The sequence below is a fragment of the Oncorhynchus masou genome, unplaced genomic scaffold, assembly GCF_036934945.1.
Source record: "Oncorhynchus masou masou isolate Uvic2021 unplaced genomic scaffold, UVic_Omas_1.1 unplaced_scaffold_714, whole genome shotgun sequence".
NCBI classification, from domain to species: Eukaryota; Metazoa; Chordata; class Actinopteri; order Salmoniformes; family Salmonidae; genus Oncorhynchus; species Oncorhynchus masou.
Genome location: NW_027013609.1, coordinates 273,722 through 301,221, shown reverse-complemented (window position 1 = coordinate 301,221; position 27,500 = coordinate 273,722). Strand labels below are relative to the sequence as shown.

Below are 27,500 nucleotides of genomic sequence, written 5' to 3'. Positions count from 1 at the left end.
TCCTGGGTGGGACATAGTGGAGAAGAAGAGGACATGGTTACATCCTGGGTGGGACATAGTGGAGAAGAAGAGGACATGGTTACATCCTGGGACTGGGTGGGACATAGTGGAGAAGTAGAGGACATGGTTACATCCTGGGACTGGGTGGGACATAGTGGAGAGGAAGAGGACATGGTTACATCCTGGGACTGGGTGGGACATAGTGGAGAAGAAGAGGACATGGTTACGTCCTGGGACTGGGTGGGACATAGTTACATCCTGGGTGGGACATAGTGGAGAAGTAGAGGACATGGTTACATCCTGGGACTGGGTGGGACATAGTGGAGAAGAAGAGGACATGGTTACATCCTGGGACTGGGTGGGACATAGTGGAGAAGAAGAGGACATGGTTACATCCTGGGTGGGACATAGTGGAGAAGAAGAGGACATGGTTACATCCTGGGTGGGACATAGTGGAGAAGAAGAGGACATGGTTACGTCCTGGGTGGGACATAGTGGAGAAGAAGAGGACATGGTTACATCCTGGGTGGGACATAGTGGAGAGGAAGAGGACATGGGAAAAGGCCTGGGTTTCTTTACAACTATAAAGTCAAAGTTAATGCAGGTGAGGTTGGAAACTCACGAGGGCTGTTATGAAAACCACTAAACACTAAATATACAAAACAGATCCTTCAAATTAAACATCCTCCCACTCTCTCCCACCTCCTCTCTCATCCTCCCCCTCTCTACTCCATGGTTACATCCTCCTCCTGGGACTCCTCTCCTCCCCCCTTTCTCTCCATGGTTCCATCTCCTGGGTCTCCTCCTCCCCCTCCTCTCCCCCTCTCCTGGGGAAATCCCCTCCTCTCCTCCCTCTCCCCCTCCTCTCCTCATCTCTCTCCTCCTCTCTCTCTCTCTCTCCTCCAACTCTCCTAAAGTCCCCCTCCTTCCTCCCCCTCCTCCCCCAGGTGAGGTTGGAAACTCTCGAAGGCTCCCTCCCCCTATGAAAACCACTAAACACTAAATATACAAAACAGATCCTTCAAATTAAACTCCTCCTTCCCTCTCCCCTCCTCCCTCTCTCCTCCTCTCTCCCTCCCTCCTCTCCTCCTCTCTCCACCCCTCTCCTCCTCCCTCCTCTCTCTCCCCTCCCCCTCCTCTCCCCCCCCCCCCTCATCTCTCCTCCTCCCCCTTCTCTCCTCCCTCTCTCCCCCCCTCCTCCTCTCCTCTCTCCTCCTCCCTCTCCTCTCCTCCTCTCTCTCTCCTCCTCTCCCCTCTCCTCCTCTTCTCTCTCCCCCTCTAGGAGAGCCCTCTCTCTCTCTCCCTCCTCCCCCTCCCTCCCCCTCCTCCTCTCCTCTCCTCCTCCTCCTCTCCTCTCTCCTCCTCCTCTCCTCCTCTCCTCCAGGCTCTCCACTACATGCTGCTGGTGTCTGAGGTGGAGGAGACAGAGATCTTTAAGATCTGTCTGGAGTACTGGAACCATCTGGCTGCAGAGCTTTACAGGGAGAGTCCCTTCTCCACGTCCACCTCCCCCCTGCTGTCTGGATCACAACACTTTGATGTCCCTCCTCGCAGACAGCTCTACCTGCCTGTACTCTCCAAGGTGACCAGACAGACGGACAGACAGGCCAGACTGACTGGCTGACAGACACACACACACACACACACTCTTGCTCTCTGGGGGTCACAGTGTGTATGTGAGAGCGAGCGAGAGGGAGAGAATTTGTTGGCACATGGTCAGAGTGTGTGGTCCAGAGAATTTGTTGGCATGAAGTGTGTGTGTGTGGCTGCGTGTGTGTGTGTCTGTGTCTCTCTCTCTCTCTCTGTGTCTGTGTTTCTCTCTGTGTGTCTCTCTCTCTCTCTTTGTGTGTCTGTGTTTCTCTCTCTGTGTGTCTGTTTCTCTCTCTGTGTGTCTTTGTTTCTCTCTGTGTGTCTGTGTCTCTCTCTGTGTGTCTGTGTCTCTCTCTGTGTCTGTGTCTCTCTCTCTCTGTGTCTGTGTTTCTGTCTGTGTCTCTCTCTCTCTGTGTGTCTGTGTTTCTCTCTGTGTGTCTGTGTTTCTGTCTGTGTCTCTTTCGGTGTGTCTGTCTCTCTCTCTCTCTCTGTGTGTCTGTGTTTCTCTCTGTGTCTGTGTCTCTCTCTCTCGGTGTGTCTGTGTTTCTGTCTGTGTCTCTCTCTCTCGGTGTGTCTGTCTTTCTCTCGGTGTGTCTGTGTTTCTCTCTGTGTGTCTGTGTCTCTCTCTGTGTGTCTGTGTTTCTGTCTGTGTCTCTCTCTCTCTGTGTGTCTGTGTCTCTCTCTGTGTGTCTGTGTTTCTGTCTGTGTGTCTTTCTCGGTGTGTCTGTGTTTCTGTCTGTGTCTCTCTCTCGGTGTGTCTGTGTTTCTCTCGGTGTGTCTGTGTTTCTCTCTGTGTGTCTGTGTCTCTCTCTCGGTGTGTCTGTGTTTCTCTCTGTGTGTCTGTGTTTCTGTCTGTGTCTCTCTCTCTCGGTGTGTCTGTGTTTCTCTCGGTGTGTCTGTGTTTCTCTCTGTGTGTCTTGACGGCTGTTGATGTTGGTAACAGGTGCGTCTGCTGATGGTGAGCCGCATGGCCAAGCCGGAGGAGGTGCTGGTGGTGGAGAACGACCAGGGAGAGGTGGTACGAGAGTTCATGAAGGACACAGACTCCATCAACCTCTACAAGAACATGAGAGAGACACTGGGTACGTCACACGTCTGTGTGTGTGTGTGTGAGGGGGGGGTGTGACAGCAGTTGGAATATAGCAGGTGGAATAGTTATGTGTGACTTTCTACATTTAGACTGATTGTCAGTTTCCTTTGTGGACATCACATCACTGTACAGCACCACTACATATTCGACCCTAGTCTATTGACTTGATCTACACTCTAAACTCTCTGTGATCGTCTCCTCTCTCTGTCTCTCTCTCTCTCTCTCTGTCTCTCTCTGTTTCTGTCTCTCGTCTCTCTCTGTTTCTGTCTCTCGCTCTCTCTGTTTCTGTCTCTCGCTCTGTTTCTGTCTCCCTCTCTCTCTGTCTCTCTCTCTCTCCCTCTCTCTGTCTCTCTCTGTTTCTGTCTCTCTCTCTGTCTCTCTCTCTCTCTCTCTGTCTCTCTCTCTATGTCTCTCTCTGTCTCTCCCTCTCTGTCTCTGTCTCTGTCTCTGTCTCTGTCTCTCTCTCTCTCCTCTCTCTCTCTCTGTCTCTCTCGCTCTCTCCCTCTGTCTCTCTCTCTCTCTCCCTCTCTGTCTCTGTCTCTCTCGCTCTCTCCCTCTGTCTCTCTCTCTCTCTCTCTCTCACTCTCTCTCTCTCTCTCTCTCTGTCTCTCTCTCCCTCTCTGTCTCTCTCTCTCTCTCTCTCCCTCTCTGTCTCTCTCTGTCTCTCTCTCTATGTCTCTCCCTCTGTCTCTCTCTCCCTCTCTGTCTCTGTCTCTCTAGTGTACCTGACTCATCTGGACTATGCAGACACGGAGCGTATAATGACAGAGAAGCTTCATAACCAGGTGAACGGTACAGAGTGGTCCTGGAAGAACCTCAACACACTGTGCTGGGCTATAGGGTCCATCAGTGGAGCCATGCACGAAGAGGACGAGAAGAGGTTCCTGGTCACCGTCATCAAGGTACGGAGGCCACCTAGGGACAAGTATAACGGTATAACGGAGAGAGTAAAATGGGATTCATTTAGAGGGTTGGTGACCAGAAGGCTTTAGGAGAATGTGGAGCAGCATCTTTCTCTTTAGGAGAATGTTGAGCAGCATCTTTCTCTTTAGGAGAATGTTGAGCAGCATCTTTCTCTTTAGGAGAATGTTGAGCAGCATCTTTCTCTTTAGGAGAATGTTGAGCAGCATCTTTCTCTTTAGGAGAATGTTGAGCAGCATCTTTCTCTTTAGGAGAATGTTGAGCAGCATCTTTCTCTTTAGGAGAATGTTGAGCAGCATCTTTCTCTTTAGGAGAATGTTGAGCAGCATCCTTCTCTTTAGGAGAATGTTGAGCAGCATCTTTCTCTTCAGGAGAATGTTGAGCAGCATCTTTCTCTTCAGGAGAATGTGGAGCAGCATCTTTCTCTTTAGGAGAATGTGGAGCAGCATCTTTCTCTTTAGATTGTGGAGCAGCATCTTTCTCTTTAGAATGTGGAGCAGCATCTTTCTCTTTAGAATGTGGAGCAGCATCTTTCTCTTTAGAATGTGGAGCAGCATCTTTCTCTTTAGAATGTGGAGCAGCATCTTTCTCTTTAGAATGTGGAGCAGCATCTTTCTCTTTAGGAGAATGTTGAGCAGCATCTTTCTCTTTAGGAGAATGTTGAGCAGCATCCTTCTCTTTAGGAGAATGTTGAGCAGCATCTTTCTCTTCAGGAGAATGTTGAGCAGCACCTTTCTCTTTAGGAGAATGTTGAGCAGCATCTTTCTCTTTAGGAGAATGTTGAGCAGCATCTTTCTCTTCAGGAGAATGTTGAGCAGCATCTTTCTCTTTAGGAGAATGTTGAGCAGCATCTTTCTCTTTAGGAGAATGTTGAGCAGCATCTTTCTCTTTAGGAGAATGTTGAGCAGCATCTTTCTCTTTAGGAGAATGTTGAGCAGCATCTTTCTCTTCAGGAGAATGTTGAGCAGCATCTTTCTCTTTAGGAGAATGTTGAGCAGCATCTTTCTCTTTAGGAGAATGTTGAGCAGCATCTTTCTCTTTAGGAGAATGTTGAGCAGCATCTTTCTCTTTAGGAGAATGTTGAGCAGCATCTTTCTCTTTAGGAGAATGTTGAGCAGCATCTTTCTCTTTAGGAGAATGTTGAGCAGCATCTTTCTCTTTAGAATGTTGAGCAGCATCTTTCTCTTTAGGAGAATGTTGAGCAGTATCTTTCTCTTTAAAATGTTGAGCAGCATCTTTCTCTTTAGGAGAATTTGGAGCAGCATCTTTCTCTTTAGGAGAATTTGGAGCAGCATCTTTCTCTTTAGGAGAATGTTGAGCAGCATCTTTCTCTTTAGGAGAATGTTGAGCAGCATCTTTCTCTTTAGGAGAATGTTGAGCAGCATCTTTCTCTTTAGGAGAATGTTGAGCAGCATCTTTCTCTTTAGGAGAAGGAGGAGAATGGGAGTTTGTTTGGGGGATATTTAGTTGAACTGATGAACAATGTGACAGAGATGCAGGAGGGAAAGATGTGGGGGGTTAAACAGTACTGCCTCTCTGGACACACTGGGCCTCAAGGATGAACATATAGCTCATATATTGTCCAAAGGCTCTCCGTTATCCATCTGTCTAACTGTGTGTGTGTGTGTGTGTGTAGGATCTGCTGGGTCTATGTGAACAGAAGAGGGGAAAGGACAATAAGGCCATCATTGCCTCCAATATCATGTACATCGTGGGCCAGTACCCTCGCTTCCTCAGAGCCCACTGGAAGTTCCTCAAGACCGTTGTCAATAAACTCTTTGAGTTCATGCACGGTGAGAGAACTAACTGTCTGTGTGCCTGGTGTACAGGGGTGAGAGAACTAACTAACTGTCTGTGTGCCTGGTGTACAGAGGTGAGAGAACTAACTGTCTGTGTGCCTGGTGTACAGAGGTGAGAGAACTAACTAACTGTCTGTGTGCCTGGTGTACAGAGGTGAGAGAACTAACTGTCTGTGTGTCTGGTGTACAGAGGTGAGAGAACTAACTGTCTGTGTGCCTGGTGTACAGAGGTGACAGAACTAACTAACTGTCTGTGTGCCTGGTGTACAGAGGTGACAGAACTAACTAACTGTCTGTGTGCCTGGTGTACAGAGGTGACAGAACTAACTAACTGTCTGTGTGCCTGGTGTACAGAGGTGACAGAACTAACTAACTGTCTGTGTGCCTGGTGTACAGAGGTGACAGAACTAACTAACTATCTGTGTGCCTGGTGTACAGAGGTGAGAGAACTAACTGTCTGTGTGCCTGGTGTACAGAGGTGAGTTGTGTGTGTTATCCAGCCTGTCTCACCCCCTCCCTCCCCCTCTCAGAGACCCATGATGGGGTACAGGATATGGCGTGTGACACTTTCATCAAGATCGCCCAGAAGTGTCGTCGCCATTTTGTCCAGGTGCAGGTGGGCGAGGTGATGCCTTTCATAGACGAGATCCTCAACAATATCAACACCATCATCTGTGACCTGCAGCCACAGCAGGTACACACACACACACACACAAACACACACACACTGTGACCACACAGCCACACACACACACACACACACACACACACAGCTGTGACCTGCAGCCACACACACACACACACACACACACCTGTGACCTGCAGCCACAGCAGGCACACACACACACACACACACACACACACTGTGACCTGCACACACACACACACACACACACACACACACACACACAGCTGTGACCTGCAGCCACACACACACACACACCTGTGACCTGCAGCCACAGCATCACACAACAACATTAACTCCATCATCATGACCTTTAACCCACAACAGATAGTGACCTGCAGCCACAACAGGTACACACACACCTACAACACAGCTGTGACCTGCAGCCACACACACAGAGGACACACACCTGTGACCTGCAGCCACAGCAGGTACACACACACACACACAAACTAAAACACACATTACACACACACACAAATGGGTTCAAACACACACCACAGCACACAGACAATGGATTGCAGCCACACACACACACACACCTGTGACCTACAGCCACAGCAGGGATTCACAACACTAACACAATAAAACCACAGATTGTCACACTCTGTTTCTTGTATCTGTGTTCATTACACACTAACACCTGTGACCTACAGCCAAGTTACACACACACACACACACACACACCTGTGACCTGCAGCCACAACAGGTACACACACACGTGCCAAGAGATCCTCAACAACATCAACTCCATCATCATGACCTTTAACCTCAACAGACAGGTCAGCCTGAGGCCCTAGAAATGCGCCGACTAGAGAGGACTATACCTGTCATTCACCCAAACTAAAAGGCGTGTATTAGGGCATGTTGAAATGGGTTCAAAACACACCAAGCTGTAGAAATGGATTGAGTAGAGAGGACTCTGTCATGTCTACTGAAAAGCGCTGGGATTCAGAACATCTAACCAATACAACCCAGATTGTCTTTCTCTGTTTCTTGTATCTGTGTTCATTATTACTAACGCTGACAAAAGTTACAAACCTTGACCATCCCTCCGTGCTGATGTTATGTTGGTGTGTACGTTCCAAGCTGTAGAAACACACTGACTAGACAGAATCTAGTATTTGTGTATCTATCTCTGTACTGAGAAGCATCACGCTGACTCAGAGCAGAATCTAGTATCTGTGTATCTATCTCTGTCTACTGAGAAGCATCACGCTGACTCAGAGCAGAATCTAGTATTTATGTATCTATCTTTGTCTACTGAGAAGCATCACGCTGACTCAGAGCAGAATCTAGTATCTGTGTATCTATATGTTCTGGGTGTCCTGTGTGTGTTGTGCAGGTCCATACGTTCTACGAGGCCGTGGGGTACATGATCGGAGCCCAGACAGACCAGGCAGTACAAGAGCATATCATAGAGAAATACATGTTACTGCCTAACCAGGTGTGGGACAGCATCATTCAACAGGCCACCAAGGTACGTCACTCCTGTCGTAATGAATCTAGTCACTCCTGTAGTAATGAATCTAGTCACTCCTGTAGTAATGAATCTAGTCACTCCTGTAGTAATGAATCTCGCCACTCCTGTAGTAATGAATCTAGTCACTCCTGTAGTAATGAATCTAGTCACTCCTGTAGTAATGAATCTAGTCACTCCTGTAGTAATTAATCTAGTCACTCCTGTAATAATGAATCTAGTCACTCCTGTAATAATGAATCTAGTCACTCCTGTAGTAATGAATCTAGCCACTCCTGTAGTAATGAATCTAGTCACGCCTGTAGTAATGAATCTAGTCACTCCTGTAATAATGAATCTAGTCACTCCTGTAGTAATTAATCTAGTCACTCCTGTAATAATGAATCTAGTCACTCCTGTAGTAATGAATCTAGCCACTCCTGTAGTAATGAATCTAGTCACGCCTGTAGTAATGAATCTAGTCACTCCTGTAGTAATGAATATAGTCACGCCTGTAGTAATGAATATAGTCACTCCTGTAATAATGAATATAGTCACTCCTGTAGTAATGAATATAGTCACTCCTGTAATAATGAATATAGTCACTCCTGTAGTAATGAATCTAGTCACTCCTGTAGTAATGAATCTAGTCACTCCTGTAGTAATGAATCTAGTCACTCCTGTAGTAATGAATCTAGTCACTCCTGTCGTAATGAATCTAGTCACTCCTGTTGTAATGAATCTAGTCACTCCTGTAGTAATGAATCTAGTCACTCCTGTCGTAATGAATCTAGTCACTCCTGTCGTAATGAATCTAGTCACTCCTGTAGTAATGAATCTAGTCACTCCTGTCGTAATGAATCTAGTCACTCCTGTAGTAATTAATCTAGTCACTCCTGTCGTAATGAATCTAGTCACTCCTGTAGTAATGAATCTAGTCACTCCTGTAGTAATGAATCTAGTCACTCCTGTAGTAATGAATCTAGTCACTCCTGTAGTAATGAATCTAGTCACTCCTGTCGTAATGAATCTAGTCACTCCTGTTGTAATGAATCTAGTCACTCCTGTCGTAATGAATCTAGTCACTCCTGTCGTAATGAATCTAGTCACTCCTGTCGTAATGAATCTAGTCACTCCTGTCGTAATGAATCTAGTCACTCCTGTTTTGTAATGAATCTAGTCACTCCTGTAGTAATTAATCTAGTCACTCCTGTCGTAATGAATCTAGTCACTCCTGTAGTAATTAATCTAGTCACTCCTGTCGTAATGAATCTAGTCACTCCTGTCGTAATGAATCTAGTCACTCCTGTAGTAATGAATCTAGTCACTCCTGTCGTAATGAATCTAGTCACTCCTGTAGTAATGAATCTAGTCACTTCTGTCGTAATGAATCTAGTCACTCCTGTAGTAATTAATCTAGTCACTCCTGTAGTCAATGAATCTAGTCACTCCTGTAGTAATGAATCTAGTCACTCCTGTCGTAATGAATCTAGTCACTCCTGTCGTAATGAATCTAGTCACTCCTGTCGTAATGAATCTAGTCACTCTGTGATCATTCATTTCACACTTCTTTCATATGTTGTACATGTTTTGTAAATAAGCTCAAATCCCCCCAGTGAGAATGTGACTGGGTAGGACAGTGAGTAAGACAGGGTGGAGGAGAGTTGTCCTGAAGAGCAGTGTGTCTGATTGAAACCCATGTCAGGACTGCTACCTATGTACATGTGTTCAGCTGCTGGAGAACATCAGGTCACAGAAATACCTGTAGTAGTTACCCCTTTCCTGTAGTCAGACCTGTAGTAGTACCCCTTTCCTGTAGTCAGACCTGTAGTAGTACCCCTTTCCTGTAGTCAGACCTCTAGTAGCTACCCCTTTCCTGTAGTCAGACCTGTAGTAGTTACCCCTTTCCTGTAGTCAGACCTGTAGTAGTACCCCTTTCCTATAGTCAGACCTCTAGTAGCTACCCCTTTCCTGTAGTCAGACCTGTAGTAGTTACCCCTTTCCTGTAGTCAGACCTGTAGTAGTTACCCCTTTCCTGTAGTCAGACCTGTAGTAGTTACCCCTTTCCTGTAGTCAGACCTGTAGTAGTTACCCCTTTCCTGTAGTCAGACCTGTAGTAGTACCCCTTTCCTAGTCAGAGTCAGACCTGTAGTCAGACCTACCCCTTTCCTATAGTCAGACCTGTAGTAGCTACCCCTTTCCTGTAGTCAGACCAGTAGTAGCTACGCCTTTCCTGTAGTCAGACCTGTAGTAGCTACCCCTTTCCTGTAGTCAAAGACCAGTAGTAGCTACGCCTTTCCTGTAGTCAAAGACCAGTAGTAGCTACCCCTTTCCTGTAGTCAGACCTGTAGTAGCTACCCCTTTCCTGTAGTCAGACCTGTAATAGTACCCCTTTCCTATAGTCAGACCTGTAGTAGCTACCCCTTTCCTGTAGTCAAAGACCTGTAGTAGCTACCCCTTTCCTGTAGTCAAAGACCTCTAGTAGCTACCCCTTTCCTGTAGTCAAAGACCTCTAGTAGCTACCCCTTTCCTGTAGTAAAAGACCTGTAATAGTACCCCTTTCCTATAGTCAGACCTGTAGTAGCTACCCCTTTCCTGTAGTCAAAGACCTGTAGTAGCTACCCCTTTCCTGTAGTCAAAGACCTCTAGTAGCTACCCCTTTCCTGTAGTCAAAGACCTCTAGTAGCTACCCCTTTCCTGTAGTCAAAGACCTCTAGTAGCTACCCCTTTCCTGTAGTCAAAGACCTCTAGTAGCTACCCCTTTCCTGTAGTCAAAGACCTCTAGTAGTACCCCTTTCCTGCAGTCAAAGACTGGCTACCCCTTTCAGAGCCTGGTTCCTCTCTAGGTTTCTTCCTAGGTTCCTGCTTTCCTGGAGTTTATCCTAGACACCGTGCTTCTACATCTGACATTGCTTGCTGTTTGTGGTTTTCAGGCTGTGTTTCTGTACAGCACTTTAGTGACATCTGCTGATGTAAAAAGGGCTTTATAAATGACATGTGATTGGTTGACTCCCCTCTGTTAGAACGTGGACATTCTGAAGGACCCAGAGACGGTGAAGCAGCTCGGCAGCATCCTGAAGACCAACGTCCGGGCCTGTAAGACCTGTAGGACACCCCCTTCCTTATCCAGTTAGGACGCATTTATCTGGACATGCTCAGACCTCTACAAGTGCCTCTTTCCGAAAACATCAGACCGTAGCCATCCAGACCAACGGTCAGTGGGGGGATGGGGTGGGCTGGGGCTGTGTGTGTGTCCTCTCCTCATGCGTCTATTCTCTTGGCGGTGTGTCCTCTCCTCATAGTCAGACGTCTATTCTCTTTCCGGTGTGTCCTCTCCTAGCGTCTGTTCTCTTGGCGGTGTGTCCTCTCCTCCTGTAGTCTATTCTCTTGGCGGTGTGTCCTCTCCTCAAGTCGACCTATTCTCTTTCGGTGTGTCCTCTCCTGTAGCGTCTATTCTCTTGGCGGTGTGTCCTCTCCTCATCCGTCATTCTCTTGGCGGTGTACCCCTCTCCTCATAGTCGTCTATTCTCTTTGCGGTGTGTCCTCTCCTAGCGTCTATTCTCTTGTCAGCGGTGTGTCCTCTCCTCATGCGTCTATTCTCTTAGCGGTGTGTCCTCTTCCTGCGTCAGATTCTCTTGGCGGTGTGTCCTCTCCTCATTCTATTCTCTTGGCGGTGTGTCCTCTCCTCCTGCGTCTATTCTCTTGGCGGTGTGTCCTTTCCTATAGCGTCTATTCTCTTGGCGGTGTGTCCTCTCCTCAGTCAGCGTCTGTTCTCTTTCGGTGTGTCTCTCCTCATAGCGTCTATTCTCTTTGCGGTGTGTCCTCTCCTCATACCCCTTTCCGTCTCTTCTCTTGGCGGTGTGTCCTCTCCTCATGCGTCTTTCCTTCTCAGGCGGTGTGTACCCTCTCCTCATGCGTCTATTCTCTTGGCGGTGTGTCCTCTCCTCATGCGTCATTCTCTTGGCGGTGTGTCCTCTCCTCATGCGTCTATTCTCTTGGCGGTGTGTCCTCTCCTCAGCGTCTGTTCTCTTTGCGGTGTGTCCTCTCCTCATGCGTCTATTCTCTTGGCGGTGTGTCCTCTCCTCATGTAGTCAAATTCTCTTGGCGGTGTGTCCTTTCCTCATGCGTCTATTCTCTAGCGGTGTACCCCTCTCCTCATGCAGTCTATTCTCTTGGCGGTGTGTCCTCTCCTCATGCGTCTATTCTCTTGGTGCTGTGCGTTTCAGGAGAGATGGTGACCAAACAGCCCCTGATCAGAAGTATGAGGACGGTGAAAAAAGACCTCAAACTCATCTCCGGCTGGGTCAGCAGATCCAGCGTATCCACAGATGGTGAGATACAGATATATATACACATCTGACAGGAAGATATTGGTACAACATATATCAGGATATAACACATCTGACAGGAAGATATTGGTACTGTATGTATCAGGATATATTATTTCTACATACAGTTGAAGTCAAAGTTTACACACTTAGGTTGGAGTCCTTTTTTCAACCATTCCACAAATTTCTTGTTAATTAACAAACTATAGTTTTGGCAAGTCGGTTAGGACATCTACTTTGTGCATGACACTTAGTGACATTTTCCAACAATTGTTTACGGACAGATTATTTAACTTATAATTCACTGTATCACAATTCCAGTGGGTCAGAAGTTTACATACACCAAGTTGGGCATAAATTCACCCAACTTATTGTGGGGCTTGTGGAAGGCTACACAAACCTCTGACCCAAGTTAAACAATTTTTAGGCAATGCTACCAAATACTAATTGAGTGTATGTAAACTTCTGACCCACTGGGAATGTGATGAAAAAAATAAAAGATGAAATAAATCATTCTCTCTACTATTATTCTGACATTTCACATTCTTAAAATAGTGGTGATCATACTTGACCTAAAACAGGAAATTCTGACTAGGATTAAATGTCAGGAATTGTGAAAAACTGAGTTGAAATGTATTTGGCCAAGGTGTATGTAAACAACCGACTTAAACTGTATATCAGGATATATTGTTACTACATATATCAGGATATAATGTTACTACATATATCAGGATATATTGGTACTACATGTATCAGTATATATTGGTACTACATGTATCAGGATATATTGGTACTACATGTATCAGGATATATTGGTACTATGTGTATCAAGATATTGGTACTACATGTATCAGGATATATTGGTACTACATGTATCAGGATATATTGGTACTACATGTATCAAGATATTGGTACTACGTATATCAGGATATATTGGTACTACGTATATCAGGATATATTGTTACTACATATATCAGGATATATTGGTACTACATGTATCAGGATATATTGGTACTTGGCGGTGTGTATCAGGATATATTGGTACTACATGTATCAAGATATTGGTACTACATGTATCAGGATATATTGGTACTACATATATCAGGATATATTTCTCTGTATCAGGATATATTGGTACTACATGTATCAGGATATATTGGTACTACATGTATCTTGGATATATTGGTACTACATGTATCAGGATTATATTGGTACTACATATATCAGGATATATTTCTCATATATCAGGATATATTGGTACTACATGTATCAGGATATATTGGTCCTCTCCTCATGTATCAGGATATATTGGTACTACATGTATCAGAATATATTGGTACGGTGTGCCCTATATCAGGATATATTGGTACTACATGTATCAGGATATATTGGTACTACATGTATCAGGATATATTGGTACTACATGTATCAGGATATATTGGTACTACATGTATCAGGATATATTGGTACTACATGTATCAGGATATATGGTACTAGCCCCTGATCAGAAGTATCAGGATATATTGTTACACAGATATCAGGATATATTGGTACTACATGATATATTGGTACTACATGTATCAGGATATATTGGTACTACGTATATCAGGATATATTGGTACTACATGTATCAAGATATATTGGTACTACATGTATCAGGATATATTGGTTTCAACCATATCAGGATATATTGGTACTACATGTATCAAGATATATTGGTACTATATGTATCAGGATATATTGGTGACACAAGTTATTTATCAGGATATATTGGTTTACATGTACAGATATATTGGTACTACATGTATCAGGATATATTGGTACCAGTGGATATATTGGTACTACATATATCAGGATATATTGGTACTACCTTTTATCAGGATATATTGGTACTATATGTATCAGGATATATTGGTACTACATATATCAGGATATATTGGTACTACGTGTATCAGGATATATTGGTACTACATATATCAAGATATATTGGTACTATATGTATCAGGATATATTGGTACTATATGTATCAGGATATATTGGTTTACATATATCAGGATATAACAGAACTCATATCAGGATATATTGGTACTAAATGTATCAGGATATATTGGTACTCGTGATATATTGGTTTACATATATCAGGATATATTGGTACTACATATATGATATATTGGTACTACATGTATCAAGATATATTGGTACTACATGTATCAGGATATATTGGTAAACTTGATATATTGGTACTACATATATCAGGATATATTGGTACTATATGTATCAGGATATATTGGTACTCATGTATCAGGATATATTGGTACTACATGATATTTTCTGAAGATATCAGGATATATTGGTACTACATGTATCAAGATATATTGGTACTACATGTATCAGGATATATTGGTACTACATGATATATTGGTACTACGTATATCAGGATATATTGGTACTACGTGTATCAGGATATATTGGTACTACATGTATCAGGATATATTGGTACTAATATATCAGGATATATTGTACTACATGATATATTGGTACTCCAATATCAGGATATTGGTACTACTGTTATCAGGATATATTGGTTCTCAGTATTATCAGGATATATTGGTAAATGTGTATCAGGATATATTGGTTACATATATCAGGATATATTCCAAATACTGACATGTATCAGGATATATCTGTACAAACATGTATCAGGATATATTGGTACTATGTGTATCAGGATATATTGGTACTACATACATCCCAATGGAAGACAGCGGAGGTGTTTCAATGAAAAACTACATGACAGAAAAGACGTCTGAGACTGTCCAACCTGACTGTTTAAAGCAGTACGTGTCAGTCCTGTGTGTACTCCAGGAATGGATTGGGAAACTCTCCCCTTAAGAGTTTGAAAGACAACCGTGTTGGTCACTTAGTCCTTAGTAACACACACACACTCACACACTGACCTCAGTCATGTCCAACAATAACCTGGTGAGAACACAACAACAACATTCCTCCCTTTGCCGCGTTGATCTGTCCGTTGATCCCGTCCGGTGTTCCTTCCTTCCAGGTGGGGGAGAACTTTGTTCCGCCGCTGCTCGACGCCGTTCTCATCGACTACCAGCGAACGTGCCCGCCGCAAGGGAAGCCCGAAGGTCCTCAGCACCATGGCAACCATCGTCAACAAGCTGGCGGACACATCAGGGAGGAATCTTGATGCCGATATATTAAAGCAACATCTCAACATGATCAATAAAGTAGGTATCAGCATTATTAATAGTGGGTATTGTTCTAAACTTTCATCTTTTATAGTTTATCAAATGGTACTCTTAACATGTTGATGTCAGTATGGCTGTAAATCCTGGACATAGTAGGCACAATTTGTCAAAAGTACAAACCAAACTATTGTGGGAAGCTTGTGGAAGGCTACACAACCTCTGACCAAAACATCCAATGTTGTGATTTATAAATAAATGATCTGGGTTCCTGAAAGGATTGATCTCAATAATATATAAACCACTTTTGGAAAGCTCATATTCTGAACTAGACATTAAAAGAGTAAATTCTACAGATCTAATTGAATCTGAACAATGCTTTAACTGGAACAGAATATGGACAAATCTGACCTTGGCATCCCATAATCTGAGGGTGTAGGAAGCATGGTTTCTGGGTGGGGGAGGATTAAATGTCAGGGTGGGGACTGAGGGGGAATGTATTTGGCCAAGGTTATGTAAACATTGATTTGATTTCCATGGGCCACTATCCATGGATTGTTCCATGTCCATACAGGATATATTGGTCACTCTCCAGGATGTTCCATTTCCATACTGACTGATAGGGGGTCTCTTTCCATGGAGTGTTCCATTTCCATACTGACTATAGGGGGTCTTCCATTTCCATACATGATATAGGGGTCTTCCATTTCCATACTGACTGTAGTATCAGGGGCATCTCTCCATGGTATCAGGATATAGTGTTCCATGTCCATGTATCAGGATATACTGACTGTAGGGGGTCACTCTCCATGGAGTGTTCCATGTCCATACTGACTGTCAAGGGTCTCTCTCAGGATATATTGTTCCATGTCCATACTGACTATATTGGTCACTACATGATAGTGTTCCATTTCCATACTGACTCAAGTATCTCTCCATGTGTTCAGGATATATTGGTAGGGGGTATCAGGATGTTCCATTTCCATACTGATCTGATAGGGGGTTTTCCATGATATAGTGTTCCATTTCCATAGATATTGGTACTCTCCATGGAGTGTTCCATGTCCATACTGACTACATATATCAGGGGTCTATCATCCATGGAGTGTTCCATTTCCATACTGACTGAAAAGGGTCTCTCTCCATGGAGTGTTCCATGTCCATACTGACTGTTTAAGGGGGTCTGTCTCCATGGAGTGTTCCATGTCCATACTGACTGGGGGTCTGTCTCCATGGAGTGTTCCATGTCCATACTGACTGTACCGGGGGTCTGTCTCCATGGAGTGTTCCATGTCCATACTGACTGTGAGGGGTCTCACTCCAACATGTTCCATTTCCATACTGACTGTAGGGGTATCTCTCCATGGGTGTTCCATTTCCATATTGAGGTGGGGGGTATCTCCATGGAGTGTTCTATTTTCATACTGACGCAGGGGGTCTCTCTCCATGGGTGTTCCATGTCCATACTGACATGGGGGTCTCTCTCCATGGAGTGTTCCATGTCCATACTGGGGGGTCTCTCTCCATGGATGTTCCATGTCCATACTGACTTAGGGGAATCTCCATGGAGTGTTCCATGTCCATACTGAGTAGGGGTCAGCATTCTTAATAGTGAGTGTTCCATGTCCATACTGACTTAGGGGGTCACTCTCCATGGAGTGTTCCATGTCCATACTGACTGTATGGGGGCATCTCTCCATGGAGTGTTCCATTTCCATACTGACTGTAGGGGGTCACTCTCCATGGGGTGTTCCATTTCCATAAATAAATGAGGGGTGGGTTCCATGGAGTGTTGATGTCCATAATATATAGGGGGTCAACTCTTTGGAAAGTTCCATTTCCATACTGACATTAAAAGAGTAAATCTCTCCAGAGTGTTCCATTTCCATACTGACAGGGGTCACTTAACATGGAGTGTTCCATTTCCATACTGACTGCATCCCTAATCTGAGGGTGTTCCATGTCCATGGTTTCTGGGGGGGGTTATCTCTCCATGCATTGATTCCATTGTCCATTTTGACTGTAGGGGGTCTCCATGAAGTGAAAAATGACCAAAATAAGTTGAGTTAAAGGGGTCTCTCTCCATGGAGTGTTCCATTTCCATACTGACTGTAGGGGGGTCTCCATGGAGTGTTCCATTTCCATACTGACTGTATGGGGGTCTCTCTCCATGGAGTGTTCCATGTCCATACTGACTGTAGGGGGCATCTCTCCATGGAGTGTTCTATTTTCATACTGACTGTATGGGGGTCTCCATGGAGTGTTCCATTTCCATACTGACTGTAGGGGGTTTCTCTCCATGGAGTGTTCCATTTCCATACTGACTGTAGGGGGTATCTCTCCATGGAGTGTTCCATTTCCATACTGACTGTAGGGGGCATCTCTCCATGGAGTGTTCCATTTCCATACTGACTGTAGGGGGCATCTCTCCATGGTGTGTTCCATGTCCATACTGACTGTAGGGGGTCTCTCTCCATGGAGTGTTCCATTTCCATACTGACTGTAGGGGGTATCTCTCCATGGAGTGTTAGGTTGGCCTTGGTATTGGTAGAACAACTGCTGTAAAATGTGTGCAACACAACACTATCTTTTTAGTGCCTACAACTGTTGTCAGTTGGTTGTCATCAATATGGCCCGTCTCTCTCTCTCCCTCCAGGACTTTGAGGAGTACCCGGAACACAGGACTCATTTCTTCTACCTGCTGCAGGCGGTCAACTCCCATTGTTTCCCAGCATTCCTGGCCATCCCTCCGGCCCAGTTCAAACTGGTGCTGGACTCCATCATCTGGGCCTTCAAACACACCATGAGGAACGTGGCCGACACAGGTGAGGCTTGAACACACACACACACACAAGTGCTTTCCTTTACGAATGACAGCACATGAATAAAATCATCCACATGTATTGATCACATCTTTACAAATCTTTTTTTTAAAGCAGTATCCAAATCCATAGGATGTAGTGATTATAGTAACCATATCCAGTGACTTTAAACGTTGCACCGTCATAGGATGCCACCTTTCCAACAAGTCAGTTTGCAAGATATCTGCCCTGCTAGAACTGCCCCGGTCAACTGTAAGTGCTGTTATAGTGAAGTGGAAAAGTTTAGGAGCAACAACGGCTCAGCCGCAAAGTGGTAGGCCACACAACACTCACTACCAAGTTCCAGATTCCGCCTGGAAGCAACATCAGCAGAATAACTTTTCGGGAGCTTCATGAAATGGGTTTCCATGGCGTAGCAGTGGCTCAATGCCAAGTGTCGGCTGGAGAGGTGTAAAGCCACCATTGGACTCTGGAGCAGTGGAAGCACGTTCTCTGGAGTGATGAATCATGGTTCACCATTTGGCAGTCCGACGGACGAATCTGGGTTTGGCGAATGCCAGGAGAACTCTACCTACCCCAATGCATAGTGCTAACTGTAAAGTTTGGTGGAGGAGGAATAATGGTCTGGGGCTGTTTTTCATGGTTCGAGCCCCTTAGTTCCAGAGAAGGGAAATCTTAACCCCACAGCATACAATGACATTCTAGACGATTCTGTGCTTCCAACTTTGTGGCAACAGTTTGGGGAAGGACATTCCCTGTTTCAACATGACAATGCCCCTGTGCACAAAGTGAGGTCCATACAGAAATGGTTTGTCGAGATTGGTGTGGAAAGACTTGACTGGCCTGCACAGAGCCCTGACCTCAACCCCATCAAACACCTTTGGGATGAATTGAAACGCTGACTGTGAGCCAGGCCTAATCGCCCAACATCAGTGCCCGACCTCACTCATGCTCGGATTGACTGACCTTCATGTCTTAAAGTAACGATGGACTGTCGTTACTCTTTGCTTATTTTGGGGGTGGCAGGTAGCCTAGTGGTGAGTATCCGAAAGGTTGATGAATTGAATCCCCGAGCTGACGGTAAAAATCTGTCGTTCTGCCCCTGAACAAGGCAGTTAACCCACTGTTCCTAGGCTGTCATTGTAAATAAGAATTTGTTCTTAACTGACTTGCCTAGTTAAATATAGGTAAAATAAAATTTGAGCTATTCTTGCCATAATATGGACTTGGTCTATTACCAAATAGGGTTATATTCTGTATACCGCCCTACCTTGTCACAACACATTGGCTCAAACACATTAAGAAGGAAAGAAAGTCCACAAATAAACTTTTAACAAGGCACACCTATTCATTTAAATGCATTCCAGATGACCACCTCATGAAGCTGGTTGAGAGAATGCCAAGTGTGCAAATCTGTCATCAAGGCAAAGGGTGTCTACTATAAAGAATCTAAAAATATTTTTTTATTTGTTTTAACATGTTTTTGGTTACTACATGATTCCATAAGTGTATTTCATAGTTTTGATGTCTTCACTATTATTTTACAATGTAGAAAATAGTAAAAATAAAGAAAAACCTTTGAATGAGTAGGATACATTGGACAGTTAATGTTTTTGCTTTGTTATTATGGGGTATTGTGATGTCATTATGGGGTATGGTCATTATGGGGTATTGTGATGTCATTATGGGGTATTGTGAGGTCATTATGGGGTATTGTGATGCCATTATGGGGTATTGTGTGTCGATTGAGGAAAAACAAAACAATAATCAGTTTTAGAACAAGGCTGTAGCGTAAGAAAATGTAGAAAAAGTCAAGGGGTCTGAACTTTTCGAATGCCCTGTATGTGATACATATTGTGTATGTTCCTGTGGCAGCTCTTCAGATCCTATTTTTTATTTTTTTATTTTATTTTACCTTTATTTAACTAGGCAAGTCAGTTAAGAACAAATTCTTATTTTCAGTGACGGCCTAGGAACAGTGGGTTAACTGCCTGTTCAGGGGCAGAACGACAGATTTGTACCTTGTCAGCTCGGGGGTTTGAACTTGCAACCTTTCGGTTACTAGTCCAACGCTCTAACCACTAGGCTACCCTGCCGCCGCGGCGTGGCAGGTCCTCAGATCCTGTATATATATATATATATGATATATATTGTGTATGTTCCTGTGGCAGGCCTTCAGATCCTCTACACTCTACTGCAGAACGTGACTCAGGAAGAGGCTGCAGCACAGAGCTTCTACCAGACATACTTCTGTGACATCCTCCAACACATCTTCTCTGTGGTCACTGACACATCACACACTGCTGGTGAGTACAGTACACACACGGATGCAATGCACACACACACTGACGATGAGCGAGCACGCACACACACACACACACTCTCTGTTGGTGAGTACAGTACACACACGGATGCAATGCACACACACATTGACGATATGCACACACGCTCACGCACACACACACTCTCTGCCGGTGAGTACTGAATACAAACACACACCCCAGCTAGCACATTTGGTTCCTTGGAAGTTGTGGGAACTGTGTGTGTTGTTTCCCATTTTGGTTCTGAGAACGAAACCGTACGTTTCCTGACTGGTAAACAAAACGTTTTTTTTTTTTGTTTTGTTTTTTTACTTTCTGAGAACGGAAGTGAACATTTTTCCTGTTCTGGTAATGGACATTTTTAGTTTGCTGGGAGGTTCTGAGATCGTTTTACTCTGGTTCCTTGAAAGTTTTCCTAGAAGGTTTTATTAATTCTCTAAGAATGGTAATTATAGGTTATTTTGAGGTTTTAAAAAAGAAAAATCCTTAACTTCTTGCGTCGAGCAATCCCGTATCCGGGAGCGTAATCATAGCCTCAAGCTCATTAGCATAACGCAACGTTAACTATTCATGAAAATTGCAAATGAAATGAAAGAAATATATTCACTCACAAGCTTAGCCTTTTGTTAACAACACTGTCATCTTAGATTTTCAAAATATGCTTTTCAACCATAGCTACACAAGCATTTGTGTATGAGTATTGATAGCTAGCATAGCATTAGCCTAGCATTCAGCAGGCAACATTTTCACAAAAACAAGAAAAGCATTCAAATAAAATCATTTACCTTTGAAGAACTTCAGATGTTTTCAATGAGGAGACTCTCAGTTAGATAGCAAATGTTCAGTTTTTCCCAAAAAATTATTTGTGTAGAAGAAATCGCTCCGTTTTGTTCATCACGTTTGGCTAAGAAAAAAACACGAAAATTCAGTCATTACAACGCCAAACTTTTTTCCAAATTAACTCCATAATATCGACAGAAACATTGCAAACGTTGTTTAGAATCAATCCTCAAGGTGTTTTTCACATATCTATTCGATGACGAATCATTCGTGGCAGTTGGCTTTCTCCACTGAAGTAAATGGTAAAATGCACGCAGCTGGAGATTACACAATAATTTCAACGGAGGACACCAAGCGGGCACCTGGTAAATGTAGTCTCTTATGGTCAATCTTCCAATGATATGCCTACAAATACGTCACAATGCTGCAGACACCCTGGGGAAACAACAGAAAGTGTAGGCTCATTCCTGGCGCATTCACAGCCATATAAGGAGACATTGGAACACAGCGCCTTCAAAATCTGGGCCATTTCCTGTTTGAAATTTCATCTTGGTTTCGCCTGTAGCATCCGTTCTGTGGCACTCACAGATAATATCTTTGCAGTTTTGGAAACTTCAGTGTTTTCTTTCCAAAGCTGTCAATTATATGCATAGTCGAGCATCTTTTCGTGACAAAATATCTTGTTTAAAACAAGAATGTTTTTTTATCCAAAAATTAAAAGAGCGCCCCCTATATCGAAGAAGTTAAAACTTCCACTGAATGTTTCAGTGAGACTTGTAAAAACACTGCCAGGTTATTTTGGGTTATTTTTTTTAACTCCACGCACTGATAGAATACATGGAAATGAATTTCCTTAGGCATTAATCATGAGAACACATAGTGATGGGGGGGAAATGTACAGAGTTACATATTGGGATATTATCTTTGATGTTTTGGTTTGATAATATTATGTTGGTGCTAGTTGGCTGTACTTTGACCAAAACCATATGGCGAGATATATGTTTGGAACATCAAGTTGCAATAAAATCACAGTATCAAATAGATATAATATCAGCACTTAAGTATTGTGATATCGTACCGTGAGGTCTCTGGCAATTCTCAGCCCTACAAGAACATTTCTGTTTTATTGTGACACGGCATCAGTGGGATTCAAGCCTATAATCTTCTATTCTCTAGCCATTGAATTAGTCCACTGCACCACCAGGATGCAGCAAGCATGCCATGTTTTTAACTCATACAAAGCTGTTCCTTTTAGTCTATTCAAACAGACCCCATTTCAAAGGAGACAAGAACTCATTAAGATCAGCTGTGGCCAATCAGTGGGCGCGGCTAACACCTGAACACACTTAACAAGATGGAGGATAGACGGTTTTGTTGATGCTGAGAACGGAATGTATATGTTTTTAAATAACATTCTTAGAACGTTACTAAAGTTTACAGAATGTTTTCTTCACGTTCTGAGAATGTATGTTTTCTCCAATTACATTCTTAGAACAGAATGTTTTCTTCGTTCTGAGAATGTATGTTTTCTCCAATTACATTCTTAGAACCTTCTCTGAACGTTACTAATGTTTCCTTGTGTTTTTTTTATGGAAAGTGTCCTTAACGTTCTTGGAACAAATTGAGAACATGATTTTAAATAGAACCACGCGGAAACCTGTAGGAAATGTTATGCTGAATTACTGAAATTCCCACAGAATAACTTTGTTTCTTAATGTTCTCTGAACTATTTGAGAACATTTCCAATGTCAAACCAGTTGGAGAACGTTCCTAGAACATTACCGAAATTGTAGCCATGTAAATGTAATCATGTTTGAACTTTTAGGAAAAGTTTTTGTTAAAGTAATGATATACAAAGCAAATAGCGTTGTTTTTTTTGTCAAGTTAAATGTGCTGAGAATGTTCCAAAGCCATGCAACTATCCTGCACCATTCCCAGGATGTTGTGGGAAGGTTGTATGAATAACCACGCTCTAAGAAATCTATGGTTCTCAGAACGTTATGTGCTTGCTGGGACACACGCACAAACGTCTCTTGTTCTGTTTTACCATTTGTATAAATCCATATCACCTAACTGCATGTCTGGTTGTGTGTGTCTCTCTGCCTCTCCCCCAGGCCTGACGATGCATGCCTCCATCCTGACCTACATGTTTAACCTGGTGGAGGAAGGGAAGATCAACACCCAGCTCAACCCCTCCAACCCCGGCAACAACCAGGTCTTCATACAGGAGTACGTGGCCAACCTGCTCAAAACTGCTTTCCCACACCTACAGGAGTAAGTACCTTTATGAAGTAAATAAAAGACATCATTATTTACATAGCATTATTACAGGGAAGCAGGAAAATGATGCTACCCTCTGCCTATTGGCTACTTATCTTATTCAATCCTGTCTCAAAATACAACACTGCCCCTTTAAGACAAAAAAAAAGCTCTTTACTTGACTTGCTTTTCAGAGATGTTTAGAAATGTACATGTTTTGTGCTCTTTTAGGAAACAATCACCACCCTATTGTTAACTAATAATGATCTATAACTGGGCTAATAACTAACTAACAATCCCCCCCTATTGCTGACTAATAATGATCTATAACTGGACTAAGAACTCACTAACTAGTAATCACTCCCCTATTGTTAACAACTAATGATCTATAACTGGACTAATAACTCACTAACTAACAATCACTCCCCTATTGTTGACTACTAATGATCTATAACTGGGCTAATAACTCACTAACTAGCAAAGGATATGAACAAAATGTGCACAAGTGGCAACATGCAGCTCTCGCTTTGATCTCAAAACAAGTGCATCTACTCATGACCGCTCATGCTGTAAACACAGTCCAGTTCAAAGTGAATGGCACAAATCCATATATGGACAAAAGCTGAAGAACGTAGGCTCATCCAGGTACTTTTGGCAGGTGCTGGAGTTGTAGATGAACTCATGGAAAACAGAAAGGAAATGCTGCACAGATCCATATATGGCAATGGTCTATTTGCATATATGCCTACTGCAGCTGTGATTGGTTATGGTACACCGGTCTGTGTAGAGTACGGGCCTGAGTCGTGCCTGTTAATGCAATAGAATCCTACTCCGATGCGTTCTGCCTTCGAGAAAATATCTTGCATAATTCGTTTTGCGTACTAAGTCTTGCATAGTTAGTTTAGTTTTGGTATGTTGAATTGAATGTGGTTAATATTGCGTTGATTCAATCACAATTCCCACAGTAAAGGGAAACGTTGATAGTTTTAACTAAAGGGGAAAACTCTATAATGTTGAGTGAAGTTTAATCTCACGCATCTCTGCTCGGGCTGATATTTCTTCTGTGCAGCAGTCTCCCGGGGGAGAGAGACAGTCTCCCGCAAACGCACGCACCTTAGAGGGAACATTGCTTACTGCTATTAGCCCATAAAACACATTGAATTAACAGATTCACTACATAGAACAGATAGTCCTTACTGCTATTAGCCCATAGAAACGCATTGAATAACAGATAGTCCTTACTGCTATTAGCCCATAGAAACACATTGAATAACAGATAGTCCTTACTGCTATTAGCCCATAGAAACACATAATAACAGATAGTCCTTACTGCTATTAGCCCAAGAAACACATTGAATAACAGATAGTCCTTACTGCTATTAGCCCATAGAAAACATTGAATAACAGATAGTCCTTACTGCTATTAGCCCATAGAAACGCATTGAATAACAGATAGTCCTTACTGCTATTAGCCCATAGAAACACATTGAATAACAGATAGTCCTTACTGCTATTAGCCCATAGAAACACATAGTCCTTACTGCTATGAGCCCAAAGAAACACATTGAATAACAGATAGTCCTTACTGCTATTAGCCCATAGAAACACATTGAATAACAGATAGTCCTTACTGCTATTAGCCCATAGAAACACATTGAATAACAGATAGTCCTTACTGCTATTAGCCCATAGAAACACATTGAATAACAGATAGTCCTTACTGCTATTAGCCCATAGAAACACATTGAATAACAGATAGTCCTTACTGCTATTAGCCAATAGAAACACATTGAACAACAGATAGTCCTTACTGCTATTAGCCCATAGAAACACATTGAATAACAGATAGTCCTTACTGCTATTAGCCAATAGAAACACATTGAATAACAGATAGTCCTTACTGCTATTAGCCCATAGAAACACATAGAACAACAGATAGTCCTTACTGCTATTAGCCCATAGAAACACATTGAATAACAGATAGTCCTTACTGCTATTAGCCCATAGAAACACATTGAATAACAGATAGTCCTTACTGCTATTAGCCCATAGAAACACATTGAATAACAGATAGTCCTTACTGCTATTAGCCCATAGAAACACATTGAATAACAGATAGTCCTTACTGCTATTAGCCCATAGAAACACATTGAATAACAGATAGTCCTTACTGCTATTAGCCCATAGAAACACATTGAATAACAGATAGTCCTTACTGCTATTAGCCCATAGAAACACATTGAATAACAGATAGTCCTTACTGCTATTAGCCCATAGAAACACATAGAACAACAGATAGTCCTTACTGCTATTAGCCCATAGAAACACATTGAATAACAGATAGTCCTTACTGCTATTAGCCCATAGAAACACATTGAATAACAGATAGTCCTTACTGCTATTAGCCCATAGAAACACATTGAATAACAGATAGTCCTTACTGCTATTAGCCCATAGAAACACATTGAATAACAGATAGTCCTTACTGCTATTAGCCCATAGAAACACATTGAATAACAGATAGTCCTTACTGCTATTAGCCCATAGAAACACATTGAATAACAGATAGTCCTTACTGCTATTAGCCCATAGAAACACATTGAATAACAGATAGTCCTTACTGCTATTAGCCCATAGAAACACATAGAACAACAGATAGTCCTTACTGCTATTAGCCCATAGAAACACATTGAATAACAGATAGTCCTTACTGCTATTAGCCCATAGAAACACATTGAATAACAGATAGTCCTTACTGCTATTAGCCAATCGAAACACATAGAACAACAGATAGTCCTTACTGCTATTAGCCCATAGAAACACATTGAATAACAGATAGTCCTTACTGCTATTAGCCCATAGAAACACATTGAATAACAGATAGTCCTTACTGCTATTAGCCCATAGAAACACATAGAACAACAGATAGTCCTTACTGCTATTAGCCCATAGAAACACATTGAATAACAGATAGTCCTTACTGCTATTAGCCCATAGAAACACATTGAATAACAGATAGTCCTTACTGCTATTAGCCCATAGAAACACATTGAATAACAGATAGTCCTTACTGCTATTAGCCCATAGAAACACATTGAATAACAGATAGTCCTTACTGCTATTAGCCCATAGAAACACATTGAATAACAGATAGTCCTTACTGCTATTAGCCAATCGAAACACATAGAACAACAGATAGTCCTTACTGCTATTAGCCCATAGAAACACATTGAATAACAGATAGTCCTTACTGCTATTAGCCCATAGAAACACATTGAATAACAGATAGTCCTTACTGCTATTAGCCCATAGAAACACATTGAATAACAGATAGTCCTTACTGCTATTAGCCCATAGAAACACATTGAATAACAGATAGTCCTTACTGCTATTAGCCCATAGAAACACATTGAATAACAGATAGTCCATACTGCTATTAGCCCATACTGCTATTAGCCCATAGAAACACATTGAACAACAGATAGTCCATACTGCTATTAGCCCATAGAAACACATAGAACAACAGATAGTCCTTACTGCTATTAGCCCATAGAAACACATTGAATAACAGATAGTCCTTACTGTTATTAGCCCTTAGAAACACATTGAATAACAGATAGTCCTTACTGCTATTAGCCCATAGAAACACATTGAATAACAGATAGTCCTTACTGCTATTAGCCCATAGAAACACATTGAATAACAGATAGTCCTTACTGCTATTAGCCCATAGAAACACATTGAATAACAGATAGTCCTTACTGCTATTAGCCCATAGAAACACATTGAATAACAGATAGTCCTTACTGCTATTAGCCCATAGAAACACATAGAACAACAGATAGTCCTTACTGCTATTAGCCCATAGAAACACATAGAACAACAGATAGTCCTTACTGCTATTAGCCAATAGAAACACATAGAACAACAGATAGTCCTTACTGCTATTAGCCCATAGAAACACATAGAACAACAGATAGTCCTTACTGCTATTAGCCCATAGAAACACATAGAACAACAGATAGTCCTTACTGCTATTAGCCAATAGAAACACATAGAACAACAGATAGTCCTTACTGCTATTAACCCATAGAAACACATTGAATAACAGATAGTCCTTACTGCTATTAGCCCATAGAAACACATTGAATAACAGATAGTCCTTACTGCTATTAGCCCATAGAAACACATTGAATAACAGATAGTCCTTACTGCTATTAGTCAATAGAAACACATTGAA

General features: G+C 42.7%; 1 pseudogene; it reads left to right on the top strand.

Annotated features, from left to right (window-relative positions):
* The window catches only part of LOC135537157 (exportin-1-like), a 57,944-nt pseudogene extending 34,635 nt beyond the window's left edge, over nucleotides 1-23,309 (top strand).
* The last annotated feature ends 4,191 nt before the right edge of the window (nucleotides 23,310-27,500 follow it).